The following is a 20,261-nucleotide window of genomic DNA, read 5'->3' as shown; positions in this document are numbered from 1 at the left end:
GGAAGTGTAATCTTAGACATGAAAAGATCTGAAAATCTTGATATAAAGAATTATTCTCATGCTTATCAAACATGAATATTAACTGCTGAAGAAGCAGGAAACATTCTTAAGAAGAAACTGAAAAACAAAAGTAAATATTTACCTATTCAGAGGATTTAAAGCAAAATTATTTCAAAATTTAAAGAACAAATAATTTTCTGAATTATTAACTCTTTTTAATGTCTAAGGACATTAAAATATGTGGGAAAAGAATCCCAGTTCAAAACTCTAACACTGAAAATTTATAAAACTAACACAAAAGAGAAAATGACAAAGTAACCTCACAAATATTGAGATTTAGATGCCAAAATCTAAAATGCAATACTACATTTACCCAGCTGTTTGTGAAATAATGAAACAAACCCTAGCAGGTTTTCTTTCAAGAATGCAAAGATAATTCAATATCATGAATTAATTAATATAATTTTCAAATCTATATGTCACGGAAGAAAAATAAAGCGATTATTCCAAAATATGTCAAAAACTATTTTGCAAAAAATGCAACATCCATTTTTAGTAAAAGCACCTGATAACTAGGACAAGAATAGGAATGAAATCTTCTTTCTCAAGTTGGTGCAGATTATTTATCTCAATATGTGATTATCTAACCATAAAACTCTAGGAACATTGACTTTAAATGAAGAAAAAAATACAAGGATGTTCTTTATTATAAATACTACTCGAGATTGTGCTGCAATTTCTAACCCATGAAATAAGATCAGGCACAGAGGGAAAAGGATTAGTGATTGACGAGGAAGAGGAAAATATTACTATTTACTCATATTATGATGGTCTATCCTGAAGTCTCATAACCAGGAAAAATATCAGTTAAAAATGAAAAGCCTGGTAGTCTGGGATCCTGCTCTGCCCAACCGACGGATGATGGGGTCTCTGGGCGCCCGGCACGGCCTGGAGTGGCTGCTGGATCTCTACTTCCTCTCCCACATCCCCATCACCCTGCTCGTGGACCTGCAGGCGGTGCTGCCTTGTGATCTCTACCGGGTGGAGCTGAGAAACCTGCGGCAGTGGTATACTGAGGAGTTCAAAGATCCCCTGCTACACAACCCCCCGGTGTGGTTTAAGTCCCTCCTGTTTTGCGAGCTTGTGTTTCAGTTACCTTTCTTTCTCATCCCAACATAAGTCTTCTTCAAAGTGTCCCCATGACGGATGCTTTTAAAAAGAAGGTGGCCATACCAGTGTTCATGGAGGCTGCAGGTGGATCCGCACCCCTGCAATCAACTACTCGGTTGACACCATGACAACTCTGATTCCAATCCTCTCCACGTTTCTACTCCAGGATTTCTCCAAAACCAGTTGTTTCAGAGGACAAGGACCTAAGACTTTCCACCAACGACTATTCCATATATCTGCCTACATCACCTACTTTCTCATCCCTATTATACTTCTCCTTTTCATGTTGTGGAACCCCTACTACAAGTCTGAGGAGAAAAGAAAGAAAAAAATGAGGAAAAATAACCCCGGGTCCAGGGGAGAGGTGACCATGGGGGATTTTCCTGTTGGACCCAGTACCAGGAAAATGCTCAGAAAAAAAAAAGCACCATGTTTTCAGTAGTATTTGAAACACACCAGCAGCAACACGCACGAGCAGTACACTGGCAGGAGGCACATCAAGCCCTCACTTTCCAAGGGCACTGGAGCAAACAGACCGATCACCTGAGGATGAGCAGAGGGGTGTGGGCTAGGTTATAGGGAAGTGGAGCCAAAGGCCTCACCGTGTGCACGAGTGCCATTGCAGGATTACTAAAGGCAGGACCAGACCAGAAACTAGATGAGCTTCCGAGCAACACGGCCTACTTGGCATGTTCATGAGTCATGTGACCCACAGTATCCATGTGACTAACCCAGACTCATGATTCTCTACAGCATATCACTGGAATGTCTCAGGCCATTTTTAAGTTGGAAGTTATGCCTCTGTAATAGTCATTAAAAATGGTTTTCTTGCCCCAACCCCTAGGTGGGGGTGAGATATTCTGTAAGAGGTTTAAACTTAGTTTTCCTTAAGGTTCACCCTTGGCATGACTGTCAGTCAGAAATGGGTCAAATTGGAAGGTGTATTTTTTCTATCTTAAACAGGTCATCCCAGGAGAAGAGATTTTTTTAAAGTCTCCTTGTTTATCCTCTTTCCAAACCTTCGTCTTCTATTATTTTTTACAGACCACCTAACATAAGTTCCTTTACTCTGAGGTCTGGTGTCTCAAACCTGAGCTGGAGGTGCGCGTCTTACTGGATAACTTCATGCTACCTAATAATTTAATAATTCCTTCCTGTCTTGTTGCCAGTCAAAGGTAGCAGATGTGGGGAGATGGACATGACAGGTCCAGTGTGTGCATATAGGGTCTCTTCACGTTAGTACTTGGTATTCTGCTAGCTTTCTCAAGGCCAACTCAAAAAAAAAAAAAAAAAAGCCTTGTGAACACACATGGAAAATGGTAGATGCTGATCCTGGTTAGTTCTCCCTTTTTGCCTGTTTTGCTTACAAGACCTAATGGTCTGATTGTTGAGAGTATCGTCTGACTCCTGTGTCTGGTCAAAATAAATGTAGCTGCTGACCAAAAAAAAAAAAAAATGAAAAGCCTTATTGAAAAATTTCTGTCTAAGCAACCAATCATACACCAAATATATAAAAATCAATTGGTTTTATATACCCAAGCAATAAATAATTAGAAGAGTTGATTTAAACATCTCACTCATAATGAAATGAATACATTATCTAGGAATATATTTAATAAGGAATGTTTAAGACCCACAGGGAGAAAACTGCAAAATTTATTACAGATTTAAAAGAAGACTTGAATAAATGGAGAGAAGCACTATACTTTGCTCCAGTTTGTTTACTGAGAACTTGTAAAACTGTCAGTTTTGAATGGGGCCCAGGGCAACATAATCTGGTTCCACTCAGGAATGTTGATGCAAAAATCCTAAGCAAAGCAATATCAAATCAAGTCCTGCAGCATACTGAAAGAGTAACACACCTAGAGTAAATGGGTTTATCCTAAGAATGCAAAGATTGCTCAACTTCAGGGCAGAAAACTTTCTGTTCTTGTTCTTGTTTATATTCCTGGCATTTATCATAGTTCTTGACACATAGATAATAGGTACTCAATAAATATGTGTTGGCTGAATGAACCTTATGTCATCTTTTGTTTTGCTACATTAATAGATTAAAGGAGAAAATCTACATAATGTCTTAACAGATGTCTGATAAAAGCATTTGATAAAATTCAAGATCCACTTTTCATCAAATGCTGGGTTAGCAACAGAGTGAGCCTTTTTTTTTTTTTTTTTTTTTTTTTTTTTTTTTTTTTTTGCGGTACGCGGGCCTCTCACTGTTGTGGCCTCTCCCGTTGCAGAGCACAGGCTCCGGATGCGCAGGCTCAGCGGCCATGGCTCACGGGCCCAGCCGCTCCGCGGCATGTGGGATCTTCCCGGACCGGGGCACGAACCCGTGTCCCCTGCATCGGCAGGCGGACTCTCAACCACTGCGCCACCAGGGAAGCCCAAGTGAGCCTTTTTATCTTGCTAAAGTTTTCTACTAGAAACATACAGCAAGTGTCATACTTGATAATAAAAGGTTTAGGAGCAAGGAAAGTGTGCTTACTATCACCTCAAATTGTCAAAACTTTATTGGAAGTCTTAGTTAATGAATTAATCAGAAAAATAAGAATGATGAATCAGGGTGGGGGGGAAAGAGAAAAAATATTTATTATTTGTAGATGATATAATTTTTTGCTCAGACACCCAGAGGATCAAGTGACAACTGGTAAGTAAAGAGATTGTCTCCAAGGTCAACACACAGAAATCGGTGGGTTTTCCACATTCTAGCAATAACTGAATAAAAATTTGATAATCGTCCCATTCACAATTGTAACAAAATAATTAGGTTTTTAGAAATGAAACAGAGAGAAATATGCCAGGACCTAGATGAAAAAATATTATAAAACTTAATGGAAAACTTGAGTAAATGAAGAAGAGACCACATTTCTGAGTTGTAAAGATATCACTTCTCTATAAATTCAATTAAATCTTAATAAAAAAAACACATAGGAATTGTTTTTTGAAAGGAACTCAATAAGCCACACTTCCAAACTTTGGAAGAGAAAATAAAAGGAAAGCCAAGATGTTTTTGAGAAAGAGGAACCAAGAGGGGCAATTTCTCCTGCCAAACATGAAAATAAGCTATAATCGATAGTAACTAAATACATATTAGTTGAGGACTGAGAATCAATCAATAGACCAAAAAGAAAAGGAAACCTAGATGCCTACCACACCAAGTCACTAAGAGAAAAGTCCATATACATTAAAAAAAAATAACTAATGTTTAAAGCAACATTTTTAAATATAGAGGCCAAAGATAATGTTTATATAACTTTGGCATGGAGGCCTTCATAAGCAAGATATAAAATCCAAAAGACATGAAGTAACAGATGGACAGATTTGCCCACATAAAAATCAAAATCTTCTGTATAATAAAAAGCAATATGAAGCTTAAGAGCAGGTTTAGTGTGAAATAGATAGCTAGTGGGAAACAGCCGCATAGCACAGGGAGATCAGCTCGGTGCTTTGTGACCAGCTAGAGGGGTGGGATAGGGAGGGTGGGAGGGAGACACAAGAGCGAGGGGATATGGGGATATATGTATACATATAGCTGATTCACTTTGTTGTGCAGCAGAAACTAACACAACATTGTAACGCATTTATACTTCAATAAAGATGTTAAAAAAAAAAGTAGGTTTAGACTCAAGCTGTTTTTGCTCCATATTTAAGAGATAAAAGATTCATAATAAGATTAAATTAGTCACACCTTTAGTTAAGGAAGACAACCAATTTTTAAATGTGCAAAGAATAACAATAAACAATTCACTGAAAAGGAGTTATAATTGGTTCCTGAAGATGTTTAACCTCATTAATAATTGGGGGAAATGTGAATTAAAATAAGAGAGTTTTGCTCCCAGAACATCGACTCAAGTGTCAGTGAGGGTCAGGGGACAAGCATTTTCCTGTGCTACTGATGGGAGTGTCAGTTGTTGAAGTTAATGTGGCAGTATTAGAATTAAAAATACAGTTCTCCCTAATTATACTTCTTGCACTTTCTATTAAGAGAAAGTATACATGTGCACTTATACATTGTTGGAAATAGCAAAATATTGGAAACATTGTATGTATCCAACAATATGAATCACTTTGAGTACTAGATAATCTGTATGCAAAGATAAAAAGGAATACGATGTGGGCAGAGAAAAGGAATTATATAGACCTGTATATATGGACATATAAAGCAAGACATTGTTACATAAACATAACCTCCATCTGCTTTAGGACTTTGTTCATCCTGAGTCCTCAATATCTTAAACAATGCTTGGTATAAGTTCTCAATTAAAAATCTCTTGAATAAATGAGTGAAAAAAAGCAAGTGTATGAACAATTTAAATATAATGGTACTATTAATATTTAAAGCAGAGTATGAACAATGTTTAAAAGTATAGAAAAGGGACTGAAAATGTAACAGCAAACATTTTTAGTACTTACTTCTAGGAGTCAAGTTTAGAAGTTGTTGGTGAAGGAGAACATCTCAATTGTCCTTTTCTGTGTAACAAACCCCTCAAAATCAGGGACCTAAAACAACAACCATTTTATCATTCTCTCTGATTCTGTGGGTCACAAATTTAGAACACAACAGAGATAGCTTGTGTCTGAGCTACAATATCTGAAGCCTCAGCTGGGCAGACTCAAAGGGCAGAGGGTATTTCAAAAGACAGAGGCTGGATGTCTGGAGACTTCTCACTCACATGTCAGTGCCCAGGTTAGGATGGCTCAAAGGCTGCTCATCTGGGACTGTCAACTGCAGTGACTTCTGCATGGGCTGGGGCTTCTGCACAGCATGGTGGCTTCAGACTTTTGGACTTTGGACTTTTTATGTAATGACTTAGGGCTCCAAGAGCAAATATTCCCATGAACAAAGTAGAAGGTGTAAGACCTTTTATGACCTAGCCTTTGCAGGCACCCAGCCTCACTTCTGCTGTATTCTATTGGTTGAAGCCTTCACAAGCCCACCTAAATTCAAGGGGAGAAGATACAAGCTCTACCTTTCAGTGTGAAGAGTGGTAAAGAATCACCAGAGAGGGAAAATGCTTATTTTTTATTAATCTCTTTTTTAAAATAGTCATCTCTTTAATTTGAGAATTTGTTCATGCCAGTAAAAGAGGTAAAAACACAGAATCTGGAACCAGAAGACCCTAGTTCAAATCCTGGCTCTTCCGTTTAATAGCTGACTGACCTTGGGCAAACACTTAGCCTCTCTGTTTCTTTCTATGTAAAATTAGAGATGATTACAACATCTGCTTCATGACTATTGTGAAGATTTTGTGCATCAATACACATAAAAGTCTTTAGAACAAAGGCTAAAGGCTTTTGTTTAGAACAAACAAAGAACAAAGGCTATTGTATTAGGCATAACCATTACTTTTGTATAACAGTTTTAAAATGGAACCTGCATAAGAATTGGTCTTTTTAAAATTTATCAGTAATAAGAGATAAGGCTTCATATTAATTGTGTCCCTAACCCTCAGCTAAACTTAAAATCTTCTGTTCTAGCTGTGTAAGAAATCACTGCAAAAACTGTAGTCTGAGCTTCCTCACAACATGGCAGCCTTGTGCTTCTTACATAACAGTTCAGGACCCCAGAGATGAGTGTCTCAAATTAAACTGGTGGACAATGAATGGCCTTCTACCTTGACATAACCTCTGAAGACAGCTGTCTCTTCTTTTTTTTTTCTTTTCTTCCTTGCGGTATGCGGGCCTCTCACTGTTGTGGCCTCTCCCGTTGTGGAGCACAGGCTCCGGACGCTCGGGCTCAGCAGCCATGGCTCACGGGCCCAGCCGCCCCGCGGCACGTGGGATCTTCCCGGGCTGGGGCACGAACCCACGTCCCCTGCATTGGCAGGCGGACTCTCAACCACTGTGCCACCAGGGAAGCCCAGCTGTCTCTTCTGACATCCTCTATTGGTCAACCAATCTCTAAAGTTGGTCAGATTTTAGGGGAATACTCTCTTTAGAAGGATTGTCAAAAATTTTGAAGGTATGATTTTTTTGTTTGTTTTTTGTTTTAATTGTGAAAGAACTCCCTGAATTTAAGAAGATGATGGGGGTAGGAGTTTATTAATTAATTTATTTATTTTGGCTGTGTTGGGTCTTCGTTTCTATGTGAGGGCCTTCTCTAGTTGCGGCGAGTGGGGGCCACTCTTCATCTCTGTGTGCTGGCCTCTCACTATTGCGGCCTCCCCTGTTGCAGAGCACAGGCTCCAGACGCACAGGCTCAGCAGTTGTGGCTCACGGGTCCAGTTGCCCCACAGCATGTGGGATCTTCCCGGACCAGGGCTCCAACCCGTGTCCCCTGCATTAGCAGGCAGATTCTCAACCACTGTGCCACCAGGGAAGCCCTGAAGATATGTTTTAAAATTTCTGTGTCCTCTCCCTCTAGGATAGCATATTTGTATAGAAACAGTTTCAGGTATGAGACATCTCCTGGGTTTGAATACCATATTTGTCACTTGCTAGTTAGACTTGTTATGGCTGTTTAATAAATTAACATGTGTAAGATACTTGGTATATACCAAATTGAGTGTTTAGTAAAACTTAGCTGCATTGCTTTGGCTAAAAATAAAGGGCTTGTTTCTATGGCCAGATGGATATATCCTGGGCTGTTGTGCTATAGACCAGGAAATTTCAAAAAATAAACAGTAGGTAAATTCATATTATATATGAGTATAGAGTGGGAAAAAAATTCCTGGGTCTTCTTCATTTTCTTTGAAAGCACAAAAAGTGCATTTGTCTGCCCAAAGAAGTCTCCGCAATGCATATTCCAAACAGGATGAATATCTAGTTTCCAACTCTTAGGATAGTCTAGTTTCAAGCAAAAAAGAAGTCTCTGTCAGAGTTGAATATACACCTCCTCTTTCTCTTTCTAATCACCTTAGCTTTGTGGCACAGATCTAGAAAATTCGACATTTATAGAAACCCTTCTCAGGATTCACCATACAATTCTCTTTTCTCATGCCTAGATGGTGAGCAAGGGCTCATAAAATGCCTATCACATCATTATATTATGTTTAAATATTTTTATTTCTCCAGAGAATTTAAAATATATGAACATGTGACTCTGTGAGGAAATGATCCAAAAAAGATTATAAATACAGCCATAAATGTCAAAGTTCCTAAAACATTCCACTGACTCAATCTTCAGAAGAAAGTGTTTACACAGAGAGCACACGCCAGCACGTTTTATTTTTGTTATTGTGGGCATTAAATGTTACAAATGCAATCTGTTTGACATACACATAAACGATGGTCTCCACACACCTTTAAGAATCACCTCTAACTGTAGAGCTGATCGGCAGGAACAGTTAGGTAAGTCATGGGCAGCAGTCGCTGCAGAGCAAGCAAGGAGACATCACTAGGAGACAACTAGGAATTCCTCTTCAGGTTTTATCTTAATCAATGTTCAGTTTCAAAACTGTGTTTGTTTCACCTGTAGATTTTTTCTGGAAAGTATGATATGGTAAGTGGTTAATCATCACTTGCTTTACTGTTTGACCTTATTCAGGATAATCAAGATTTCTTTTCTTAAAAAAAAAAAGGATAGGAAAGGAAGAAGGAAGGAAGGGGGAGAAGGGAAGGAAAGGAAGAGTACAAAAGGAGGTAGGAAGGGAGATGGAGGGAGGAAGGGAGATGGAGATGGAAGAAGGGAGATGGAGATGGAGATGGTGATGGAGATGGAGGAAGATGGAGATGGAGGGAGATGGAGGTGGAGGGAGGAAAAAGAAGGAATTGCCTTCCAGTCTAGACTTGCCATATATGTAGAGGGTCTCTTTCCTTTCTGGTTTCTCTTACTCTTCAGTGAGTCAGCAGTAAATTTTATCTAGTCAGGTCCCTCCTTCTTTGAAAGGAAACTACTCCACTCTCACTCCTGCTGCCTTCCTGTTTTGTACCATCCCCTTCCCTAGCTACATCTCAACACCAGTGTCTCTAGAGCTGCGCTCTCCAGTAGAAATATAACATGAGTCACAAATAGGAGCCCCATGTGTAATTTTACATTTTCAAGTAGTCACGTTAAGAAAAGTTAGAAGAAATAGGTGAAATTCATTTGAAAAATACATTTTATTTAAGCCAATATATCTAAAATATTATCATATCAACATGTCATCAATATGAAAATGAAATACTTTACATTCTTTTTTTTATACTGACTTTCTGAAATCCAATGTGTATTTCACACATATAGCTCATCTCAATGGGAACTAGTCACATTTCTCTTGTATTCTAGGCTTCTTATTGCTTCCTATTCATCCATAAAATAATCCTCCCTTAACTTGAACCAGCTTGAGTTGGGCTCTGCTTCTTCAAACGAAGCCAAATACAACAGCCAGTAGTGTGTTTGGTCACAGTGTTTATTTACTTATTTCCTGTCTTAAGGAATTATTTGGTATGGCACCAGACTATTTTTCTTCAGTCACGTGCCATTGGAGATGTTTGGGATTATTTGTGCTTTATGGGATGATAGGGTTTACCTTTATCTTCCTATCACGTACCTTTTCTATTTGATGTTACATTATGTTTGCAAAAATATTGGTACATGCTTCCATACAGCAATTGAGAGAGTTCCTCTTAACAATACCCTTTGAGAATATTATTAACATCGTTAACATTAAATGTCCTAGCGAGGGGCTATCTCTGATACTGTATAACTTCATTAATTTAAATCCAAGTAAAGATCTAATTTTCCAATGCATCTCAGCCATTTATTAGCCCTAGCTTTCTTGGTGATTACCTTTGATGACAATAGCATTTCACACGATGTTCAAACATAATATTCTGCTTCTTATACTAGAGCGGGGCTATCTTTTGGTAAACATTTTACTCTGGGGCAGTTTAGAGCAACCACAAATCTACGAGTTAAAGATCCAAGGCTCAGTTTACCTATTAATTAAGGAAGAGTTTCTTGACTGTAACATGTTGAAAACAACAGATCTTAATTATAGTTATGAGTGGTGTATGATTACAACATGACACAAATATCATGATTACTTTAAAAATTATTCTAATATGATTGATAATATTGAAAGATTAAAGACAATCACTTGGGAGAAATGAACACTTTTTATTTCGGAAATTTATTCTAATCATTTCCTCACCTCTGACCTTGTATGTCCAGAAGGGTTGGGACTAGGACCTTGGGTGCACAATTTAAGAGAAGCCCCAAAACTCATTAATCAAGATGAATCATATTTTCATGCAGTATTTTTAAAAATAAAAATGAATACCAAAATCTGTGGTGAAAAAAATCAGAATTTTAAGCAAAGACAGGATCAGAGATTGCAGTGAGCGGAGAACACTGCTTCCAGACCATTAGTAAGATTTAGTTATCAAACTACTTTATTTCAATTTGCGTAGAATTTCAGAAGCTTCCACCAGACAGAACTCAATCAATTTTCAGCTCTTAAATAGCCACTGGGTTCTAATAGCTTTTCTTACATATCATTTTTTCTCCTTTCATTCTTCACAGGTTGGGGTTCTCCCCAGATATTATATTAGGAAATTCAAATGAGTTCAGCTCTTCAGATCAAAATTAAAGAAGTTCTCTGTTGGTGTTGCATGATTCTAAATAACTGTAAAACCTACTTTTAGACAGAGTATAAATAACATGGTTGAGAATAGATATCTATGAATAGCACTTTGAGTGAAAGAAGGGTGTAGCCAATTTCACTTCATTGAGGTACCACTAAACAAGATGAGCTTATTTCATACAAAGGAATGACCAAATTAAGCATGAGAAAATGTGAGGAAATTTTTCAGTCATGACTTTTTTTCGAGCCCGAAATTTTACTCTTTTGTGTGGTTAGAAATACAATTCTCAAGACCCACCTCCTCTTTCATTCATGAGCCTTGGAAAAATCAGTTTGAACTAGACTTAACTTTATCAGAGGCCTCCTGATACCTTGTGGCGTTCATCACTGTTTCAGGCCAAATGGGAAGAAGGAAGTAGTAAGGATGGTAGTGTGGGGTCTAAAAGGTAAGCCAGTACTTCTCAAACTTTATAATTCCCTGGGATGTTATTAAAATGCAGATTCTGGGATGGGACCTGAGATTCTTCATTTCTAACAAATTCCCAGGTAATGCCAAGTGTGCTGTTTCATGCACCAAACTCTGAGTAGCAAGGATCTATGCTACTTGTGAATTTCTATTGTTGCTTTTGAGACTGAGTGTTTAAGAAATTACTCTACTTGGAAAATTAATTTAGATTGCCTCTCTAGAATTTAAGATTCTTGAGAGTAGGAATTTTGTCTTGTTTGTTCTTTTTTTAAAAAACATCTTTATTGGGGTATAATTGCTTTACAATGCTGTGTTAGTTTCTCCTTTATAACAAAGTGAATCAGCAATACATATACATATAACCCTATATATCCTCCCTCTCGTGTCTCCCTCCCATCCTCCCTATCACACCCCTCTAGGTGGTCACAAAGAACCGAGCTGATCTCCCTGTGCTATGTGGCTACTGCCCACTAGCTCGGTATTTTACATTTGGTAGTGTATATATGTCTACATGACTCTCTCACTTCATCCCAGCATAACTTTCCCCCTCCCCATGTCCTCAAGTCCATTCTCTACATCTGTGTCTTTATTCCTGTCCTGCCCCTAGGTTCTTCAGAACCTTTTTTTTTTTTTAGATTCCATATATATGTGTTAGCATACGGTATTTATTTTTCTGTTTCTGACTTACTTCACTCTGTATGACAGACTCTAGATCCATCCACCTCACTACAAATAACTCAACTTCATTTCTTTTATGGCAGAGTAATATTCCATTGTATATATGTGCCACATCTTTATCCATTCATCTGTCGATGGACACTTATGTTGCTTCCATGTCCTGGCTGCTGTAAATAGTGCTGCAATGAACATTGTGGTACATTACTCTTTTGAATTATGGTCCTCTCAGGGTATATGCTCAGTAGTGGGATTGCTGGATCATATGGTAGTTCTATTTGTAGCATTTTAAGGAGCCTCCATACTGTTCTCCAGAGTGGCTGTATCAATTTACATTCCCACCAACTGTGCAAGAGGGCTCCCTTTTCTCCACATCCTCGCCAGAATTTACTGTTTGTAGATTTTCTGATGATGGCCATTCTGACCGGTGTGACGTGATACCTCATTGTAGTTTCAATTTGCATTTCTCTAATGATTAGTGATGTTGAGCATCCTTTCATGTGTTTGCTGGCAATCTGTATATCTTCTTTGGAGAAATGTTTATTTAGGTCTTCTGCCCACTTTTGGATTGGGTTGTTTTTTTGATATTGAGCTGCCTGAGCTGCTTGTAAAATTTGGAGATTAATCCTTTGTCAGTTGCTTCATTAGCAAATATTTTCTCCCTTTCTGAGGGTTCTCTTTTCATCTTATTTATGGCTTCCTTTGCTGTGCAAAAGCTTTTAAGTTTCATTAGGTCCCATTAGTTTATGGCTGTTTTTATTTCCATTTCTCTAGGAGGTGGGTCAAAAAGGATCTTGCTGTGATGTTTGTCATAGAGTGTTCTGCCTATGTTTTCCTCTAAGAGTTTTACAGTGTCTGGCCTTATATTTAGGTCTTTAATCCGTTTCGAGTTTATTATTGCATATGATATCAGAGAGTGTTCTAATTTCATTCTTTTACATGTAGCTGTGCAGTTTTCCCAGCACCACTTAATGAAGAGGCTGCCTTTTCTCCATTGTATATTCTTGCCTCCTTTATCAAAAATAAGGTGACTGTGTGTGTGGGGGTTTATCTCTGGGATTTCTATCCTGTTCCATTGATCTATATTTCTGTTTTTGTCTCAGTACCATGCTGTCTTGATTACTGTAGCTTTGTAGTATAGTCTGAAGTCTGGGAGTCGGATTCTTCCAGCTCTGTTTTTCTTTCTCAAGATTGTTTTGGCTGTATGGGGTCTTTTGTGTTTCCATACCACTTATGAAATATTTTGTTCTAGTTCTGTGAAAAATGCCATTGGTAGTTTGATAGGGAATGCACTGAATCTGTAGATTGCTTTGGGTAGTATAGTCATTTTCACAATGTTCATTCTTCCAATGCAAGAACATGGTGTATCTCTCTATCTGTTTGTATCATCTTTAATTTCTTTCATCAGTGTCTTATAGTTTTCTGCAAACAGGTCTTTTGTCTCCTTAGGTAGGTTTATTCCTAGGTGTTTTATTCTTTTGGTTGCAATGGTAAAAGGGAGTGTTTCCTTAATTTCACTTTCAGATTTTTCATCATTAGCATATAGGAATGCAAGAGATTTCTGTGCATTAATTTTGTATCCTGCTACTTTACCAAATTCATTGATTAGCTCTAGTAGTTTTCTGGTAGCATCTTTAGTATTCTCTATGTATAGTATCATGTCATCTACAAACAGTGACAGCTTTACTTCTTCTTTTCCGATTTGGATTCCTTTTATTTCTTATTCTTCTCTGATTGCTTGGCTAAAACTTCCAAAGCTATGTTGAATAATAGTCAGTAGTGTGAGTGGGCAAACTTGTTTTGTTCCTGATATTAGAGGAAATGGTTTCAGTTTTTCACCATTGGAAATGATGTTGACTGTGAGTTTGTCATATATGGCCTCTATTATGTTGAGGTAAGTTTCCTCTATGCCTACTTTCTGGAGGGTCTTTGTCATAAATGGGTGTTGAATTTTGTTGAAAGCTTTTTCTGTATCTATTGAGATGATCATATGTTTTTTCTCCTTCTATTTGTTAATATGCTTTATCACATTGATTGATTTTTGTATATTGAAGAATCCTTGCATTCCTGAGAAAAACCCCACTTGATCATGTGGTATGATCCCTTTAATGTGCTGTTGGATTCTGTGTGTTAGTATTTTGGTGAGGATTTTTGCCTCTATGTTCATCTGTGTTATTGGCCTGTAGTTTTCTTTCTTTGTGCCAACATTGTCTGGTTTTGTTATCAGGGTGATGGTGGCCTCATAGAATGAGTTGGGGAGTTTTCCTCTCTCTGCTATATTTTGGAAGAGTTTGAGAAGGATATGTGTTAGGTCTTCTCTACATGTTTGATAGAATTCGCCTGTGAAGCCATCTGGTCCTGGACTTTTGTTTGTTGGAAAGTTTTTAATCACAGTTTCAATTTCAGTGCATGTGATTGGTCTGTTTATATTTTCTATTTCTTCCTGTTTCAGTCTCAGAATGTTGTGTTTTACTAAGAATTTGTCCATTTCTTCCAGGTTGCCCATTTTATTGGCATATAGTTGCTTGTAGTACTCTCTCATGATCCTTTGTATTTCTGCAATGTCAGTTGTTACTTCTCCTTTTTCCTTTCTAATTCTATTGATTTGAGTCTTCTCCCTTTTTTTCTTGATGAGTCTGAATAATGGTTTATCAATTTTGTTTATCTTCTCAAAGAACCAGCTGTTATTGACCTTTGCTATCATTTCCTTCATTTCTTTTTCATTTATTTCTGATCTGATCATTATCATTTCTTTCCTTCTGCTAACTTTTGGGTTTTTTTGTTCTTCTTTCTCTAATTGCTTTAGGTGGAAGGTTAGGTTGTTTATTTGAGATGTTTCTTGATGTAGGATTGTATTGCTATAAACTTCCCTCTTAAAACTGCTTTTGCTGCATCCCATAGGTGTTGGGTTGTCATGTTTCCATTGTCATTTATTTCTAGGTATTTTTTGATTTCCTGTTTGATTTCTTCAGTGATCTCTTGATTATTTATTAGTGGATTGTTTAGCCTCCATGTATTTGTATTTTTTACAGATTCTTTCCTGTAATTGATATCTAGTCTCATAGCATTGTGGTCAGAAAAGATACTTGATATGATTTCAATTTTCTTAAATTTACCAAGTCTTGATTTGTGACCCAAGATATTATCTATCCTGGAGAATGTTCCATGAGCACTTGAGAAGAAAGTGTATTCCGTTGTTTTTGGATGGAATGTCCCGTAAATATCAATTAAGTCCATTTTTTTTAGTGTGTCATTTAAATCTTGTGTTTCCTTATTTATTTTCAATTTGGATGATCTGTCCATTGGTGAATATGGGGTGTTAAAGTCCCCTACTATGACTGTGTTACTGTTGATTTCCCCTTTATAACTGTTAGCATTTGCCTTATGTATTGAGGTGCTACTATGTTGGGTGCATAAATATTTACATTTGGTATATCTTCTTCTTGGATTGATCCCTGATCATTTTGTAGTGCCCTTGTTTGTCTCTTGTAATAGTCTTTATTTAAAGTCTATTTTGTCTGATATTTGAATTGCTACTCCAGATTTCTTCTGATTTCCATTTGCATGGAGTATCTTTTTCCATCCCCTCACCTTCAGTCTGTATGTGTCCCTAGGTCTGAAGTGGGGCTCTTGTAGACAACATATATACGGGTCTTGCTTTTTGTATCCATTCAGGCAGTCTATGTCTTTTGGTTGGAGCATTTAATCCATTTACATTTAAGGTAATTATCGATATGTATGTTCCTATTACCATTTTCTTAATTGATTTGGGTTTGTTATTGTAGGTGTTTTCCTTCTCTTGTGTTTCCTGCTTAGATAAGTTCTTTTAGCATTTGTTGTAAAGCTGTTTTGGTGGTGCTGAATTCTCTTAGCTTTTGCTTGTCTGTAAAGGTTTTAATTTCTCCATTGAATCTGAATGAGATCCTTGGTGGGTAGAGTAACCTTGGTTGTAGGCTTTTCCCTCTCCTCACTTTAAATATGTCCTGCCAGTCCCTTCTGGCTTGCAGAGTTTCTACTGAAAGATTAGCTGTTAACCTTATGGGGATTCCCTTGTATGCTATTTGTTTTTTTTCCCTTGCTGCTTTTAATATTTTTTCTTTGTATTTAATTCTTGATAGTTTAATTAATATGTGTCTTGGCTTGTTTGTCCTTGGATTTATCTTCTATGGGTCTCTCTGCACTTCCTAGACTTAATTGACTATTCCTTTTCCCATATTAGGGAAGTTTTCAACTATAATCTCTTCCAATATTTTCTCAGTCTCTTTTTCTCTTCTTCTTCTGGGACCCCTTTAATTCAAATGTTGGTGCATTTAATGTTGTCCTAGAGATCTCTGAGACTGTCCTCAATTCTTTTCATTCCTTTTTCTTTGTTCTGCTCTGCAGTAGTTATTTCCATTATTTTATCTTCCAGGTCACTTTTCTGTTCTTCTGCCTCAGTTATTCTGCTATTGATTCCTTCTACAGGATTTTAAATTTCATTTATTGTGTTGTTCATCATTGTTTGTTTGCTGTTTAGTTCTTCCAAGTCCTTGTTAAACGTTTCTTGTATTTTCTCCATTCTATTTCCAAGATTTTGGATCATCTCTAATATCATTACTGTGAATTCTTTTTCAGGTAGACTGCCTATTTCCTCTTCATTTGTTTGGTCTGGTGGGTTTTTATCTTGTTCCTTCATCTGCTGTGTGTTTCTCTGTCTTCTCATTTTGCTTAACTTACTGTGTTTGGAGTCTCCTTTTTGCAGGTTGCAGGTTCATAGTTCCCATTGTTTATGGTGTCTGCCCCCAGCGGGTAAGGTTGGTTGAGTGGGTTGTGTAGGCTTCCTGGTGGACGGGACTAGTGCCTGCGTTCTGGTGGATGAGGCTGGTTCTTGTCTTTCTGGTGGACAGGACTGCATCCAGTGGTGTATTTTGGGGTGTCTGTTGCCTTATGATGATTTTAGGCAGTCTCTCTGCTAATGGGTGGGGTTGTGTTTCTGTCTTGCTAGTTGTTTGGCATAGGGTGTCCAGCACTGTAGCTGCTGGTTGAGTGGAGCTGGGGCTTAGCATTGAGATGGAGATCTTTTGGAGAGCATTTGCCATTTGATATTACGTGGAGCTGGGAGGTCTCTAGTGCACTACTGTCCTGAACTTGGCTCTCCCACCTGAGAGACACAGGCCTGGAACCTGGCCAGAGCACGAAGACCCTGTCAGCCACATGGCTGCTAGTTTTAGATTGTGTCCTTCAGAGGCAGGGTGTGGCTGTGGCTCATCGTGGGGACAAGGACACTAGCAGCAGAAGTTCCTGGAAGTACTCCTTGGTGTGAGCCCTCCCAGAGTCCACTATTAGCTCCAGCAAAGAGCCAGGTAGGATCCAGGACTGTGTCGCCTTAGGCCAAACAGCTCGTCTTGTGTGTGCTTATAGCTCTAGTGCTTAGAACATTCCAGGGCATATTAAAGGTACTTTAATGTTCTTGGTTGTTGAATGAACAAAAAATGCAATATGAGACTGATATTAGGACAGGAGTTCTTAAGTTTTTTTGGTCCCATGTTTCCTGTCCCTTTGGCAAGCTGGTAAGGACTGTGGATCCCTTCTCAGGTTAATATTTTTAAATGCATAAAATAAGATGCATAGAGATTACAAAGGAAACCAATTATATGGAATTATAGTTATCAAAATATATAAAAATCAAATGTGTGATGTCATAATATATGTGCTTTTGAAACACAAAATCTAGCAGATCAAATAATTATTATAATTTTGAAGAAGTGATGAGTATAAACAATGTTTTCAGATATCTGCAACAACTGTAATTTGATAGGAAAATATCTGTGATTTCTTTTGGTGATGAAGAAACAGGTACTGCTAATAGTACTACAGGTTGTTGCCTATCTTCATACTTGAAGGATATGCTCAATTTCAGCTGGAAGTGAGTGAAGATAATGTTGTAATTATTTTCATGTTACATTCACAGCCACTCTGCATTCTACCCATGACTCTCTTGGGAATCTGTGAACCCCAGTTTAAGAACCTGTTTTTAGACAGGTTTTATTTATCAGGGTTTTCCAATGTTGGCTGAAAATCCTTTCATTAAAAGGAAAAAAACTGTGATACTTATGATTTTTTTTTTTTTTTTTTTTTTTTTTTTACGGTACGCAGGCCTCTCACTGTTGTGGCCTCTCCCGTTGCGGAGCACAGGCTCCAGATGCACAGGCTCAGCGGCCATGGCTCATGGGCCTAGCCGCTCTGCGGCATGTGGGATCTTCCCAGACCGGGACACGAACCCGTATCCTCTGCATCGGCAGGTGGACTCTCAACCACTGCACCACCAGGGAAGCCCACTTATGATTATTTTACTTTATCAAACATAGTGTCTAGTGCTGGACATATTGTTCCAATTTCTTAATGCAGTACTTCAACTTGCAGAAATCTGAAATAGCTCTTGCCAGCAATGGTTTTCTTCCCTTCCATTCACGTCTACAACAGTGACAAAAATATTATGGATGCCTAAACTCACTGAATAAACAATTCACAAATGCAAGTTTGTAAAGTGTATTCCCATGAAACAGATCTATAAACCTGGTTAGCACACCAAGGCCCCATCAAGAATGTTTGAACTAAATCTTAATTTGTTACTCACGAACATTTCACATGGCCTTCTAAATGAATTGTATGCTGCCTTGTTGACAAGAAATGTAGCAGACTACACATTCGAGAGACCGAACAGGGCTTGTGGGATTATTTTATTGAACAATTTCACAGGTGTTAACAAGAGAGATGGGCCGAGGAGTTTCCACGGAGAGAAGGCAACTCCGTGCCTGGAGTTATTCGCACACCTGTTAGCAAGTTGTAGTATCTCCTCTACCTTGTTTCCTTTGTAATAGTTTTGTACGGCCACCTCACTGATCACCTCCTCAGAAGTCAGAGAGTGAGGGGAGGGGAGGGGAGAGAAGGAAGAGAGAAAAAAGAAAGTAGGAAGAACTAACCAAATCTGGCACCATGCCAAGGACAGCCTAGTCCCTAGAGCAGGGGTCTCAAACTCAGGGCTGGATACAGGAGCAAAGGAGTTTTGTTTGGCTCGTCCACCATTAATAAAGACTGAATTTGGTGTGGAGAAAAGGGAACACTCCTACACTGTTTTTGGAAATGTAAATTGGTGCCGCCACTATGGAGAACAGTATGGGGGTTCCTTAAAAACTAAAAATAGAGTTACTATATGATCCAGCAAATCTACTCCTGGGCATATATCTGGAAAAGATGAAAAGTCTACTTCAAAAAGACTACACGCACCCCTATGTTAATAGCAGCACTAGTCACAATAGCCAAGACATGGAAGCAACCTTAATGTGCATCAACAAATGAATGAATAAAGAAGATGTAGTATATATACACAATGGAATATTACTCAGCCATAAAAAAGAATGAAATAATGCCATTTGCAGCAACATGGATGGACCTAGAGATTATCATACTAAGTGAAGTAAGTCAGACAGAAAAAAACAAATATCAAATGATGTCACTTATATGTGGAATCTAAAAAAAGATACAAATGAACTTATTTACAAAACAGAAATAGACTCACAAACATAGAAAACAAATTTATGGTTACCAAAGGGGAAAGCAGTGGGGGAGGGATAAATTAGGACTTTGGGATTGACATATACACACTACTATATATAAAATAGATAACCAACAAGGTGCTGCTGTATAGCACAGGGAACTCTACTCAGTATTTTGTAATATTCTGTAATGGAAAAGAATCTGAATATATATATATATAACTGAATCACTTTGCTGTACACCTGAAACTAACACAACATTATAAATCAACTATATATCAATTTAAAAAATCAAATTTGATGTTCTTAGGCAGGAGTGTGTCAGTCAACGTTTAATAATCCCCTCTGGGGTGGGGGAGGGGTGAAAGCACTGCTATGGAGTAGTGTTCGCTAGTTTCCGGGGTGTAAATTGTCGATTTCAAGCTACCCAGGTGAGGATGTTGACTGCAGATTTGGAAAGAGACGTGTGCAATGGGCCCTGGTGGTCCTGCAAGCTGCCTCCAGCTGACGCCGTCCTTCAGCAGGCACACCCTCCTGGGTTCCCACCTCTGCATCTTATCCTCACCCTTCCCCACCCTCTAGATCCCGGCAGGCACTGGAATTCAAGACTTCTTCCTGGAGCTTTTCCGGGCTCCTGACGTTGTTCCCAAAGCCAGTGTGAGGAATGTGCTGGCTATTCTGAGATGCCAACAGAGACTTGTGTGTTCATTGTGAAGAAAGCGGGATGATTTGGCAGCAAACAGCAAGGACTGCGCCTGAGATGCGGCAGCTCTAGGGAGCCTGGCTTGGGTGTCACTTGATTGGCTGCTACCTGTCTCTGTTTTTCCATCTGTCAAAAACAGCTGCTAGGTCACAACTAAATGAAAGGTGGGAAATAATTTGAAAAAGTAATGGGGCTACACAGAA

The 20,261-nt window shown here is 38.3% G+C and overlaps 1 pseudogene; it reads left to right on the top strand.

The window, feature by feature from the left end:
* Nucleotides 1–921: 921 nt before the first annotated feature.
* Nucleotides 922–19,993, top strand: LOC136122624 (sigma intracellular receptor 2 pseudogene; annotated as a pseudogene).
* The last annotated feature ends 268 nt before the right edge of the window (nt 19,994–20,261 follow it).

Source organism: Phocoena phocoena, chromosome 4 (genome assembly GCF_963924675.1).
Source record: "Phocoena phocoena chromosome 4, mPhoPho1.1, whole genome shotgun sequence".
NCBI classification, from domain to species: Eukaryota; Metazoa; Chordata; class Mammalia; order Artiodactyla; family Phocoenidae; genus Phocoena; species Phocoena phocoena.
The sequence above is the reverse complement of the archived record's forward strand: the minus strand, read 5'-3'. Positions and strand labels throughout refer to the sequence as shown.